We start from the raw sequence: 13,865 nt of genomic DNA, 5'->3' as shown, positions 1-13,865 counted from the left end.
AATTTAGTACTCTTTTTTTGTAATTAAGAGTAGCTCTTCGTCAGTTCTTATTTGCCCAAGATTCATGAAGACATGAACAGGCGCAACCATTGTCTTCTCTCTCTCTCATAAAACAGACGATGAGTTTTTAAACCCAAAGGCCTCATTTCTACTATTTTTGATCATCAAAGGTTTCCCACAAACTCATGCAAGTATTTTTCTTAGCAAATTAATTATTAGTATTCTTATTATTTTGACTGTTTTTGTATCTCTTCAAACTACTGATTTCTGGAATTTTCTTGACTTCCATATTGGAATGGTTACAAGGTTGTTGGGGAACTGATGGGAGCAATGGACGTCACGACAAAGATAGCGAACCCGACATTCATCACGAATGATTCAATTTCATCTAAATCATTCAACTATTCAAGGATGATTCTATCAAATATACACACACTCATCTAAATTTATTTTAAATATAGTTTCCTAATTGCATCGGAGGCGTCAGCTTTGGTGATTGGGTCCACAAGTTATCATAGTCAATATAAGAGGTGAAGCAAAAATTTGTTCTTTAGTATCTTTAAAATATTAGTAGCGTTGATTCTAAAATCATGTTAAAGCGAATGCTATAAAAAAGAAATTATAAGATCATGTAAGTGTTGCTTTGATCAATCGATTCTTAAGAGTAGCATTGTTGCGCTAATTCCCTTAAGTGTGCTGCATTTCTTTGAAGGTTCTTTAACCTTAAATAAGAAAAACGTATTACTATTGATTCATTGTAAAATGTGTGCTTTCTGCTTTTCAAGAAAATGTTTATTGGTTTTATTTCTCAATTTTATTAATTTCTCAGTTGAAAAGTTCATCAGACTAAATAGATAATTGATATTATATGATTAATACTTGTCAGATAAATATTTTTATGGGGATTATTTATATTTAGATTTTTACAGTTCATCTCTAAATATATTTTTTGTTATTTTGGTTTCACCAAGTTTCTTACTATGGAATAGAACTTGATGGAATGTTGTACTCAAGACGTTTAGATTTCCACAATACCTAATGGTTTAGGATGTCTTGGTTCCGCAACATCTTTAGGAAATAGATTATAGATACGATTGTCTGTCGGTTCTACACCTCAAATCTTCTTTTTGTCAAGCTAGATAACTTTTAGGCTTCGCTTTTAAGCGAAAAAAGATGAATATTATTTACATTCGGTATGTCAAAGTTTTTCCATATTCTAAGAGCTCCATAGATGCTCCAAGGGAGTGATAAGAGTCCAAAATTGTAGTTTTAACCCCTTAATAATATTACATTTAGACCAATTATGTGTATAATAAATAAAAGTTAATACTGTTTACGTGCTTTTGTGTATTTCTGTCACGCCCCGAGACCCAACACACATCCCGAGGACGTGGAATGAATCTCGAGGCCGACACCTATCCCGATTCTACCGAAATTTCGGCAGAGTTTCCTTTGTTTGATCGACGTTAGAAACCCTAAAAAAACTGTCATAACCTTTGTCATAAACCTCGCATAACCACTGAACACTTCATAATACCCTTCCAACAACCATATATATACAAAATCTCCACCCTATACACCACTGTGATACCCATATACATATCCAAAAGGCTTAAGATTAACTACACTCCAATACATCAAATAAATACATCAAAATGAGCTAGCTCTCAATATATACAAAGAAAAAAGAAGGAACTAGACTATCTCTATACAACCAAAAGTATGAACTTGACTCTGTCCTCGTCAAGCATACGGAAATCCTCCCAAATCCCCATAACCCTCATCGCTAGGGTTAGGAAAAGCCTCCTCTGCAACTGGTTCGTCTGAAATGTTAAGTAGGATGAGCAAACAACTATGCCCAGTAGAAACGCACATAACCAATACATATTCTACTTATAGAAATCATTTGAAACATGCAGGTTTTTATAATACGAATCAAAATATCGTGACTATATAAATACATCACTAGCTAGCATAAATCATATCGGCATGCTTCTTTAATATTCAAATATATCTTTCACAACCATCATACAACTATTGTGGCCGCTGCATCCTATTAGAATGGTGAGGGTAATGACCGGTACGGCCGATCCGCGAGTAACTCGGTTCAATGATTCCCAAAGGTGAACCATGCATCGTTGTTTTCCGATTTTACCGGGCAGGGAGATGAAATGCCGTTGTTGTGTTCAGACACACAAAAATCCCCAAAGCTTTAGGGCTCGGTGGGCCTGTGACCACGACCCCATACGGCTGTCACCTAACTTACGGTGGTCAACCGCTTCGACGACTGCAGACCGCCAGATCCTCGACACATCCGAGAGTGGACTAAACTCTCACTCCTCGCGTCTAAACCTCATCGAGGTAACATGTAACCCCACTCAAGCTAATCACCATACAGCGTGACACTACAAGCATGGTTATCTAGAAAAGTAGAAAAGGAATTCCCGGACTACATCCAGTGATGCATCCCTTTAAAGGTGGCCCACCACCTCGAAGGTGTACACCACAGTTGGAATCCTAGAGCCGAACTGCCGTCTCTGGAAATGCGACAACAGTTCCTTCTTTATAGGAATTCACAGTTCCTTTTCTAAATCTCCTCGTGATAAACATAGTAATATCTATATATATATACTCAGATTCGCGATTATTTTCAAATACTCTAGTTACATATCTAGTTTTTCTTTTAAAACTGATTATATAGGTGTGAGTTCATGGATTTCCGAAATCGAGTAGAACAACCTATGACTCCCAAACGGGCCAGTCATAGTAAATAACAACCGATGATTCCCAAACGGCGAATCATCGTAAATAACAACACCCATTCCGAAAAATCCAGAACCTCGCTCCTAATTACAAACAACCGGGTAATTCTTACCCGCGATTTCAAAATCCATCTCTCTCGCTCCTTATCGAGACAAGAGACGCCAACCTTTCCCAAAAACCAGTTTTTCACTTTTAACAAAAAACAATCCTCGCTACCGATTTTATAGAAAACCCATTTCACACGAAAGCTATCTATATATATAGTTTATAGCGAGGAAATACAATGCAAAACATGAATATCATATATACATGCATGGTTGATACACAAACTATCTATTTCCAATTTAAGCAATTCAAATCATGCATGAAAATAAGCAGACTATATATGGGGATGTAGGTTCCTACCTTAGCAAGCTCCGTTCTCCTCAAGCCCACTTAACTGAATCAATCCCGCTTAACCCAATCCACTCGAATTCATTCCTATAATAGCATATACAAATATGTCGATTATTAGAATTGATCGAACAACGAGGAATTCTTATCTAGTGTAAGTCGAGAAGAATTCTCGCCGTTAAGAATTTGGTTTCGGATAACTTTCCATCTAACTACCGTTAACAGAGCTACAGGCCATTTCTGGCACTGTTACTCTGACGGTCTCTACGGCTATTTCGGCCATGGCAGGCCCTCATATCGACGCCAATCCTATCCCCTCTCAATTCAAATTCCAAATTTCAACTACAAACAAATTCCACTCTTCGGTTCATATAAAATCTAATTACAATTACTGTCGTGTTTCTTATCAATCGCAGCATTCTTGAATCAAATCCTAAACAAGTTTAGACTAACATAACGTCTTTAAATTAAAGTGAATATAGCAATTCTTACCGAGTCAGCAAGCGACAAGCGAAAATCGCTCCTAGCTTGCTGCTCCACCAAAATCGCTCACTTTGTCTCCTCCCACAGCTGCTGTCGACCTAACAACCACCCAATTTCAATCATCCTTCATCCATACAACCAAATAGAACGAAATCGAGTTCAAATTATTTGATTGAGGCGAAACTAACTCACCTCTTATCTCGATTTCGCCTCGGTATGCTCAATTCACTTCTACTCCCACTGCTACTGCCGAAATACTACACCCCGTCCAATACTTCCATCAATACATCCCCAACTATCGACGTCGAGTTCAAACAAGTTGTTTGGAGCGGATTAAACTCACCCGGCAAGAGCGCGTAGCTACGGCGACGAAAAAACAATAATTTTTGAATTCCCACGCTTGGTTGAGTGTTGTTAAGGTTTGAAGTGAGGAATTGAGGTTGAATCGATGGAATTTTTGGCTTAATTAGTGTTTCTCTCTCTTAGGTTTAAAGGATTGAGAAAATTGGGGAAGATGGGTGCGATTTGGGTTGTTTTCGCGATTTCGTTTGGTGCGATTTTTGTTTGGGCCAATTTTTGGTTATTAAGGCCCAAGCCCAATATGCCCAATTAGACTTAAAGTCTTAATTCACTCTTAACCGCTAAGTCATTTGACTTCGCGTCGTGATTATTTTTCCGGCCATCCCGCTAAATTTAATCTCCTATATTCTATCTCACCGCAGGCTATAACAATAACCCACTCAAGCGTGTAAGCTGTTAACTTCGTGCCTTCCCGCGGAAAAAAAAAATTAATCGACATTTTGTCAAATTTTTTAAGCCTATGGTCGCTTTACCTAACGCGTGACTTATGAGTCGGAGTTAAGTTTCATCCAGTTACGTACGTTTGAAACATAAACCCGACGACCAATTTACATAAATGACCCTAGATTTGATATGAAATTTACACAATTACCCTTAATAATAATTCAGGACTTTACATCCTACCCTCCTTAAAAGAAAATTTCGTCCTCGAAATTAAATCATACCTTATTGCTCGAACAATTCTGGATATTGTCGCCTCATATCGGCTTCTTTCTCCCAGGTTGCTTCCTCTACATTGTGATTTCTCCACAAGACCTTTACCAACGGAATGACCTTTGACCGCAATCTCTTTTCTCTGATCTAGAATCTGAACCGGCCCTTCCGGATAGGTAATGTCTTCTTCCAACTCCAACGATTCCAAATCGACAACATGTAGTGGATCCGCTCATACTTGCGTAGCATCTGAGATATGGAACACGTTATGGACACGTGATAGCCTTTCCGTAGCTCGAGCTTATAAGCTAGCTTCGGAGATCTTCAATAATCGGGAATGGTCCCACATATCTAGGTGCAAGTTTCCTTTCATCCCTAACCTCTGAATGCCCTTCTTCCGAGATACTTTCAAGAATGCCCTGTCACCTTCATAAAATTCCAAGGGACGTCTACACTTATCCGCGATAGCTTTTCGACGACTCTTGGCGGAGCAACCGATTCAGTATCACTCTAATCTTCTCGGTGTCACTAACCATCTCGGCCCCAACATAATACTATCTCCTCCTGTTTCACCAGTGAGGTGTTCTCAAGGTCCGCCATACAACGCTTCAAAGCGGAGCCATACCAATACTAGATTGGTAATCTGTTATTGTAGGCAAACTCAGCCAATGCCAAATGAGTCTTCCAACTACCCCCAAAATCAAGCACGCAAGCCCGAAGCATATCCTCTATGATTGGATGACTCTTTCCGATTGCCCATCGGTTTCATGGATGAAATGTCAGATTGATTTCAGTTTGGTCCCCAATTCCCTTTGAAGACTTCTCCAAAATGAACCGGTAAATTGAGTACCTCTATCTGAAATTATAGATAATGGTGCCCCATGCAACCTCGAGACATCGACATGTAGATTCTACTTAGCTTTTCAGCAGAGTAAGTAGTCTTAAATGGTATGAAATGGGCGCGGACTTGGTCGGTCTATCAACAATGACCCATATAGAATCCATTCCCTCATCGGTCCTCGGTAACCCGGACACAAAATCCATGGTTATATTCTCCCACTTCCATTCCGAAATCTCCAGAGGTTTAAGAAGACCAGTGTGGTCTATGGTGTTCGACTTTCACTGTTGGCATGTGGCACACTTCTTAACATATTACGCAATGTGTCGCTTCATGCCCGCCACCAAAACTCGGCGTAGATCTCAGACATTTTGGTACCCCGGGATGAATGGTATACTTCGATCTATGTGCCTCCTTCAAGATACTATTCCGCAAAGAGTGATCAAAAGGTACCCAAATTCTTCCTCTGAATCTGATGCTTCCGTCTCCGGATTTTTCCCAATCAACATCCTCAGCATTATTCACATATCCTTGGTACCTAGGTCCATCCCTCGAGGTATTCTGAGCATTCACAATCTCTTGAACCAAGGTGTTTTCTGCGTCACACCGTCATCCGTGCTAAATAACACATTTTCGAGGATCTCCACTTCCATTTCCCGCGATTTCAAAACCATAAGAAGCAGCAGACTCCAGCAATTGCCACTCCTTCATCATCATCTGAGCACAGACATGTTCTCGCTTCCTACTCAATGCATCGGCAACTACATTTGCTTTACCCGGATGGTATTGCAATGTGAAGGTATAGTCCTCCATGTACTCAACCCATCTCCTCCTGCGCTCATATTCAAATCTTTCTCAGAACAAACAAGTACTTGAGACTCTTGTGATCCGAGAATATCTCAAACTTCTCACCATACACATAATGCCTCCATATCTTTAGAGCATGAATGATCCGCTAACTCCAAGTCATGAGTAGGATAATTCTTCTCATGGGCATTCAATTGTCTAGGACGCGATACGCTTATCACTTGGCCTTCTTGCATTAAGACACATCCTAACCCGGTGTTAGAGGCATCGATAAAATCACATAGCTCTTCTCCGGATCCGGAATAGTCAAAAAAGCGGCTGTTACCAATCGCGTCTTTAGCTCTTGGAAAGCTTTCTCGCATGCCTCCGTCCATTCAAACTTCACATCCTTCTGTGTCAATCTAGTTAAGGACGACGCTATGCTAGAGAATCCTTCCACAAAACGACGGTAATACCCTGCCAATCCCAAGAAACTTCTGACTTCCGTCGCTGACGTCGGTCTCGGCCAATTATTCACTGCCTCTATCTTTGAACGATCAACTTTGATTCCATTCTCCGATACAACATGCCCTAAGAACCTCATTTCATTCAACCAGAACTCACACTTGCTGAACTTGGCGTAAAGCTGATGATCAACTAATGTTTGAAAAACCATCCTCAAGTGTTCCTTGTGTTCAAATTTCTAGTCTTGAATAAATCAATATGTCATCTATGAATACGATAACAAATTGATCTAAGTATTTCCACATCACTCGGTGCATGAGATCCATAAATGCAGCCGGAGCATTTGTCAATCCAAATGGTAACACCAAAAACTCAAAATGCCCTAGCCGTGTGCGGAAAGCTGTCTTCTGTATATCTTCTTCTCGAATTCTCATCTGATGGTAGCCTGTTCTGAGATCTATCTTCGAGAAATACTTGGCACCCCTTAACCGATCGAATAACAGTCATTAATCCTAGGCAACGGATATTTGTTCTTGATAGTCACATTATTCACTTCCGATAAATCCACACATAGCGAAATGACCCATCCTTCTTCTTCACAAATAACACCGTGCTCCCCCAAAGGGACTGACTTTCCCTTATAAACCCCAATCTTTTCAATTCATCTAATTGGGACTTGAGTTCTCTCATTTCAAGAGGAGCCATTCGATAAGGAATCATCGAAATCAGCGGCGTTCCCCGCATTAGATCTATTACAAAATCTATCTCACGCCGGAGGCAATCCCGCAATGCATCCGGGAACAACGCAAGAAACTCACTAACTACTGAGAACAAGCTCGGAAGATTCAAACCGCCCTTGGAGACTAAGACCAGCTAACAATCCAGATCTATCATACTTGAAGTCGGACTTGGTCTTCACCACTTCGAGATACCGTGATTTCTAATCCCCTCAAACACAACCTCAGGCTGTCCCGGTACTCTAAACGTCACTGTTTTGGCAAAACAATCTACATGGCCATGATACTTCCCTAACAAATCCATTCCTACGATGACCTCGAAATCTTTTAGGTCCATCACCGTTAGATCGACTATCATCTCACTATCACCTATCTTTATCACACAATGGTGACAAACTTCAAAGAACATAGTTTTCTTTCCTAGAGGAGTAGATAGAATAAGCTTCCTCCCGGTATTAACTACATCCAACCCAAGAATTTCCACCATAGTTTTAGAAATGAAGGAATGAGTAGCACCCGTATCAAACAGGACATGCACATTATGAGTAAACAAACATATCATACCTTCCACCACTTGATCGGTAGCACTGATATCTGCCCCCATAGCATTATATACCGTGGCTTCCTCTTGGACGGATGCAGGATCCACAACTTCTTCCTCTGGCACTAGATAATACACCTTGGCCTGTGGTCTCTGTTCCACCCCTGAAGTGGACTTGGGACAAAACCGCTTGATATGCCCAGCTTCACCGCAACCATAGCAAACCACACTCTCTCCCCGACATTTGTGTACTCGGGGTATTACAGATTGCAATCTAGCTCTCTGACCCTGAGGCCTCAAATTCTGCACTGGTGCTCTGGTCTGAGAAGGAGCAGGTACCCTCGGTGGCCTCTGTGATCCACTCATCGGTCTCGCAACTGGTAGACTCTGTGCTGGCCTAACCACATTCAAACCCCCGCATTATGCAGCCGGTGGTGCCTCCACTGTGGTGCCTCGCCAATGACCGCCTATACATCTGTTGCGACCCTGAACCACTACCTTGGTAAACCTGCCTCTTTCCCGTATCCTGCCTACCCTGAGATGCCGACTGTCTTACCCTTCCAACCTCTTTTGCCTCAGTGTAGCAATAACTCGATCATCCACTCTTTCAATACCTTGAGCTCTTCTCACAGCCCTCGATAGGAATCGATCGGAAGGATCGACATCTTGCTCTCTGCATATCACGGTTTCAGCCCGTCAATGAATTTCCTAGCCTTAGCTTTTTCGTGGAAATCAACTCCTTCCCATATCGTGAAAGAACGATGAATTTCTCTTCATAATTTCCCCACTTGTCATGTTTCCTTGTTCTAACTTGAGGAATTCCATTAAAGCTTCTTATCTCTCCGCCTCTGTAACATACCTCAAAAGGAAGAGTTCCTCAAACTTAGCCCAACTCATAGGAAACGTCTCCACATCCTTAACACTGATCCACCAGTGTTTGGCTTCACCTCTAAGCATGAAGGCAGCCAAAGTAACCCGTTCTGCATCAGTACACATCATGGAGTCCAGCATACTAGACATGTCTAACAACCAGTCTTCAGCTACTTTAACCTCAGAAGACCCCACAAATTCAGGTGGACGTAACCTGATGAAATTTGCCAGCAGAAAACCTGATTGACTTTGCACTGGTGGCCTGAACTCCTCAACCCTCACTGTGGTCGGGGATGCTACCTCTGGTGTTACACCAGGTGGAATAACAGTGGATGTCAGAAGAGTTTGGGGCTCGTTCCGACTAGCCCTCAAACTTTCGATCTCAGCTCTCATCTCATTTTGTGCTTGAGCCATTTGATTCATCATAGCGAGGAGCCTATCCATTCGGTCCTCCCGACCACGATCCGTAGCATCATCACCACTAGTACTTTCCGGATCCATGGTGACTATTCTGCACATACACAAAGAGCCAACTCAGTGTATGATAAATTAGAAAGAGAGTTCTCAAAATTATGCAAGAAGCATAGGCCACGCCCTATGGAATTCACATGCATAGAATGAGCGCGAGAAGAATTTCAAGAGATGAGCGCAGGTCGCGCTCAGGTAAGGCTTGGGCAAGCGCAGGTCGTGCCCCGCACCTCGAAATGAAAATTCACTCCGACCTAATGGTGTCCGATTCATCAAATTTTTCCGACACGTGTCCACGCTCTCCGCTGTGACAAAACAACTCCCCGTGCGACGTCTCGACATTGCTAAACTAGTCTTAACGCTTAACGTACTCACTAGGGGTAATGTATCTAGGGTTTATCGGGTTTCGACTAACACTTCTGAAACGCGTCGCGATCGAGTCCCCCACTACAGCTCCCAGACGGATCTAATAGTGGACGCCTCGATACCATTTTTACATCACGCCGAGACCCAACACACATCCCGGGACGGGAATGAATCTCGAGGCCGACACCTATCCCGATTCTACCGAAATTTCGCAGAGTTTCCTTTGTTTGATCGACGTTAAGAAACCCTAAAACCTGTCATAACCTTTGTCATAAACCTCGCTATAACCCTCAACACTTCATAATACCCTTCCAACAACCACCATATATATACAAAATCTCCACCCTATACACCATCATTGTGATACCCATATACATATCCAAAAGGCTTAAGATTAACTACACTCCAATACATCAAATAAATACATCAAAATGAGCTAGCTCTCAATATATACTGACAAAGAAAGAACTAGACTATCTCTATACAACCAAAAGTATGAACTTGACTCGTCCCTCGTCAAGCATCACGAAATCCTCCCAAATCCCCATAACCCTCATCGCTAGGGTTAGGAAAAAGCCTCCTCTCAAATCGGGTTCGTCTGAAATGTTAAGTAGGATGAGCAAACAACTATGCCCAAAGAGAAACGCATATAACCAATACATATTCTACTTATAGAAATCATTTGAAACATGCGGGTTTTATAATAATGAATCAAAATATCGTGACTATATAAATACATCACTAGCTAGCATAAATCATATCGGCATGCTTCTTTAATATTCAAATATATCTTTCACAACCATCATACAACTATTGTGGCCGCTGCATCCTATTAGAATGGTGGTGAGGGTACGGTACTTTTCGGCCAAATCCGCGGGCAATCTCGGTTCAGTACTTCCCAGTGTGAACCATGCACCGTTGTTTTCCTGATTTTACCGGCAGGGAGATGAAATGCCGTTGTTGTGTTCATACACACAAAATCCCCAAAGCTTTAGGGCTCGGGGGCCTCTGTGACCCGACCCCATACGGCTGTCACCTAACTTACGGTGGTCAACCGTTCGACGACCGCAGACCGCTTTCGGGATCGACACACATCCGTGAGTGGACTAAACTCTCACACTCGCCTAAACCCTCATCGAGGTAACATGTAACCCCACTCAAGCTAATCACCATACAGGTGACACTACAAGCATGGTTATCTAGAAAAGTAGAAAGGAATTCCCGGACTACATCCAAAGTGATGCATCCCTTTAAAGGTGGCCCACCACCTCGAAGGTGTACACCACAGTTGGAATCCTAGAGCTTAACCGCCGCCTCAGAAAATCGACAACAGTTCCTTCTTTATAGGAATTCACAGTTCCTTTTCTAAATCTCCTCGTGATAAACATAGTAATATCTATATATATATACTCGTATTACCGATTATTTTCAAATACTCTAGTTATATATCTAGTTTTTCTTTTAAAACTGTTGATTATATAGGTGTGAGTTCATGGATTTCCCGAAATCGAGTAGAACAACCTATGACTCCCAAACGGGCCAGTCATAGTAAATAACAACCGATGATTCCCAAACGGCGAATCATCGTAAATAACAACACCCATTCCGGGAAAATCCAGAACCTCGCGCCTAATTACAAACAACCGGGTAATTCTTACCCGCATTTCAAAAATCCATCTCTGTCTCCTTAAGGACAAGAGACGAACCTTTCCCAAAACTAGTTTTTCACTTTTAACAAAGAAACAATCCCTCGCTACCCCCGATTTTCTGAGAAAACCCATTTCACACGAAAGCTATCTATATATATAGTTTATAGCGAGGAAATACAATGCAAAACATGAATATCATATATACATGCATGGTTGATACACAAACTATCTATTTCCAATTTAAGCAATTCAAATCATGCATGAAAATAAGCAGACTATATATGGGGATGTAGGTTCCTACCTTAGCAAGCTCCGTTCTCCTCAAGCCCACTTAATCAATCAATCCCGCTTTAACCCAATCCACTCGAATTCATTCCTATAATAGCATATACAAATATGTCGATTATTAGAATTGATCGAACAACGAGGAATTCTTATCTAGTGTAAGTCGAGAAGAATTCTCGCCGTTAAGAATTTGGTTTCGGATAACTTTCCATCTAACTATCACCGGATTAGAGCTACTGAGGCCATTTAAATCAAGTTATTCGACGGTCTCTCGGCTATTTCGCCATGGCGGGCCCTCATATCGACGCCAATCCTATCCCTCTCAATTCAAATTCCAAATTTCAACTACAAACAAATTCCACTCTTCTGGTTCATATAAAATCTAATTACAATTCATCGGCCGTGTTTCTTATCAATCGTGCATTACTGAATCAAATCCTAAACAAGTTTAGACTAACATAACGTCTTTAAATTAAAGTGAATATAGCAATTCTTACCGAGTCAGCAAGCGAAAATCGCTCCTAGCTTGCTGCTCCACCAAAATCGCTCACTTTGTCTCCTCCCACAGCTGCTGTCGACCTAACAACCACCCAATTTCAATCATCCTTCATCCATACAACCAAATAGAACGAAATCGAGTTCAAATTATTTGATTGAGGCGAAACTAACTCACCTCTTATCTCGATTTCGCTTCGGTATGCTCGAATTCACTTCTACTCCTATCTTCTTCTTTGCGAGCCATAATACTACCCCGTCCCAATACTTCCATCAATACATCCCCAACTATCGACGTCGAGTTCAAACTAGTTGTTTGGAGTGGATTAAACTCACCCGGCAGCGGCGGCAGCGGCGGTACGACGCAAATCCAATAATTTTTTGAATTCCCACGCTTGGTTGAGTGTTGTTAAGGTTTGGGCGTGAGGAATTGAGGTTGAATCGATGGAATTTTTGGCGAATTCGTGTTTCTCTCTCTTAGGTTTAAAGGATTGAGAAAATTGGGGAAGATGGGTGCGATTTGGGTTGTTTTCGCGATTTCGTTTGGTGCGATTTTTGTTTGGGCCAATTTTTGGTTATTAAGGCCCAAGCCCAATATGCCCAATTAGACTTAAAGTCTTAATTCACTCTTAACCGCTAAGTCATTTGACTTCGCGTCGTGATTATTTTTCCGGCCCATCCCGCTAAATTTAATCTCCTATATTCTATCTCACCGCAGGCTATAACAATAACCCACTCAAGTGTGTAAGCTGTTAACTCGTGCCAGCTTCGACGCGGAAAAGCCGCTAATCGACATTTTGTCAATTTTTTCGCCTATGGTCGCTTACCTAACGTGACTTATGAGTCGGAGTTAAGTTTCATCCAGTTACGTACGTTTGAAACATAAACCCGACGACCAATTTACATAAATGACCCTAGATTTGATATGAAATTTACACAATTATCCTTAATAATAATTCAGGACTTTACAATTTCAGGTATTGGAGTCAAATATATGAAGAAATATGTCACTTTTGCAAGAGAAATGAGCAAAGGTTGGTTGCTAAGAAGTTCTATGTTTAAAGCCCAAGTTTTAAGGAGAAAAAACCTTTTTAAAGCTCAGTCAAAGCTGAAAAGTCAAAGTCAACGCGGGTATAAATTAAAAAGAGTAGAAAAGTCAATAGAACTTCCGCAAGCCGTATCTTTGGACTCAGACATCGGAATTGAGCCTATTATATGTCAAAAAGACCGGCTCGGAAGGAGCTTTCTAATGGTTTAAGCTTTAATCCAATCAGAGTAGTAAAAGTGGACGAAAAGGGTATTGCAGTATATTTACGCAGAGAAACCCTTTTTGGACTTAAGTAATTAGGTTTTGGGCTTAATTTAGTGGCCCAAAACACAGCTCTAAAGCCCATGCACGAAATTGTAAACCTAACCCTCTCCTATATAAAGAGGGTTAATGCTAAACAAAACTTGGCTACTCCCCTCTTTAGTTTAGTTTTAAATTAGGGTTCTCTCTCTCTCCCTTTTTAGTTTAGTTTAGTTTTAGTTAATTAGTTTAGTTTGTAGCCTCCATTAGAACCTTTTAATAAAATCTTTAGTTTATTCAATTCAACTATCTTTAATAAAGTAGTTCTTCATGATGTCTTTTTCTTTCTATTATTATGTTTATGATAGTCTTATGATTTATAGCTAAACCTCCATTAGAGGGGTTGATGAAACTTTGATGAAGA

At 41.0% G+C, this 13,865-nt stretch overlaps 1 long non-coding RNA gene across 2 annotated transcripts; it reads right to left on the bottom strand.

Annotated features, from left to right (window-relative positions):
* Nucleotides 1-1,699: 1,699 nt before the first annotated feature.
* Nucleotides 1,700-12,378, bottom strand: LOC147516885 (uncharacterized). Of its 2 annotated transcripts, XR_015213758.1 has the most exons (4): nucleotides 12,332-12,378; nucleotides 12,156-12,237; nucleotides 3,169-3,243; nucleotides 1,700-1,823 (listed from the first exon to the last, which is right to left on the bottom strand). It is a non-coding gene; the product is annotated as an uncharacterized LOC147516885 (long non-coding RNA). The 2 variants fall into 2 exon arrangements; XR_015213757.1 differs by having other exon boundaries at nucleotides 12,156-12,372.
* Nucleotides 12,379-13,865: the final 1,487 nt, after the last annotated feature.

This window comes from Coptis chinensis, chromosome 2, assembly GCF_015680905.1.
Source record: "Coptis chinensis isolate HL-2020 chromosome 2, ASM1568090v1, whole genome shotgun sequence".
In the NCBI taxonomy this organism is placed as follows: Eukaryota; Viridiplantae; Streptophyta; class Magnoliopsida; order Ranunculales; family Ranunculaceae; genus Coptis; species Coptis chinensis.
This window is presented reverse-complemented; position numbering and strand designations above follow the sequence as displayed.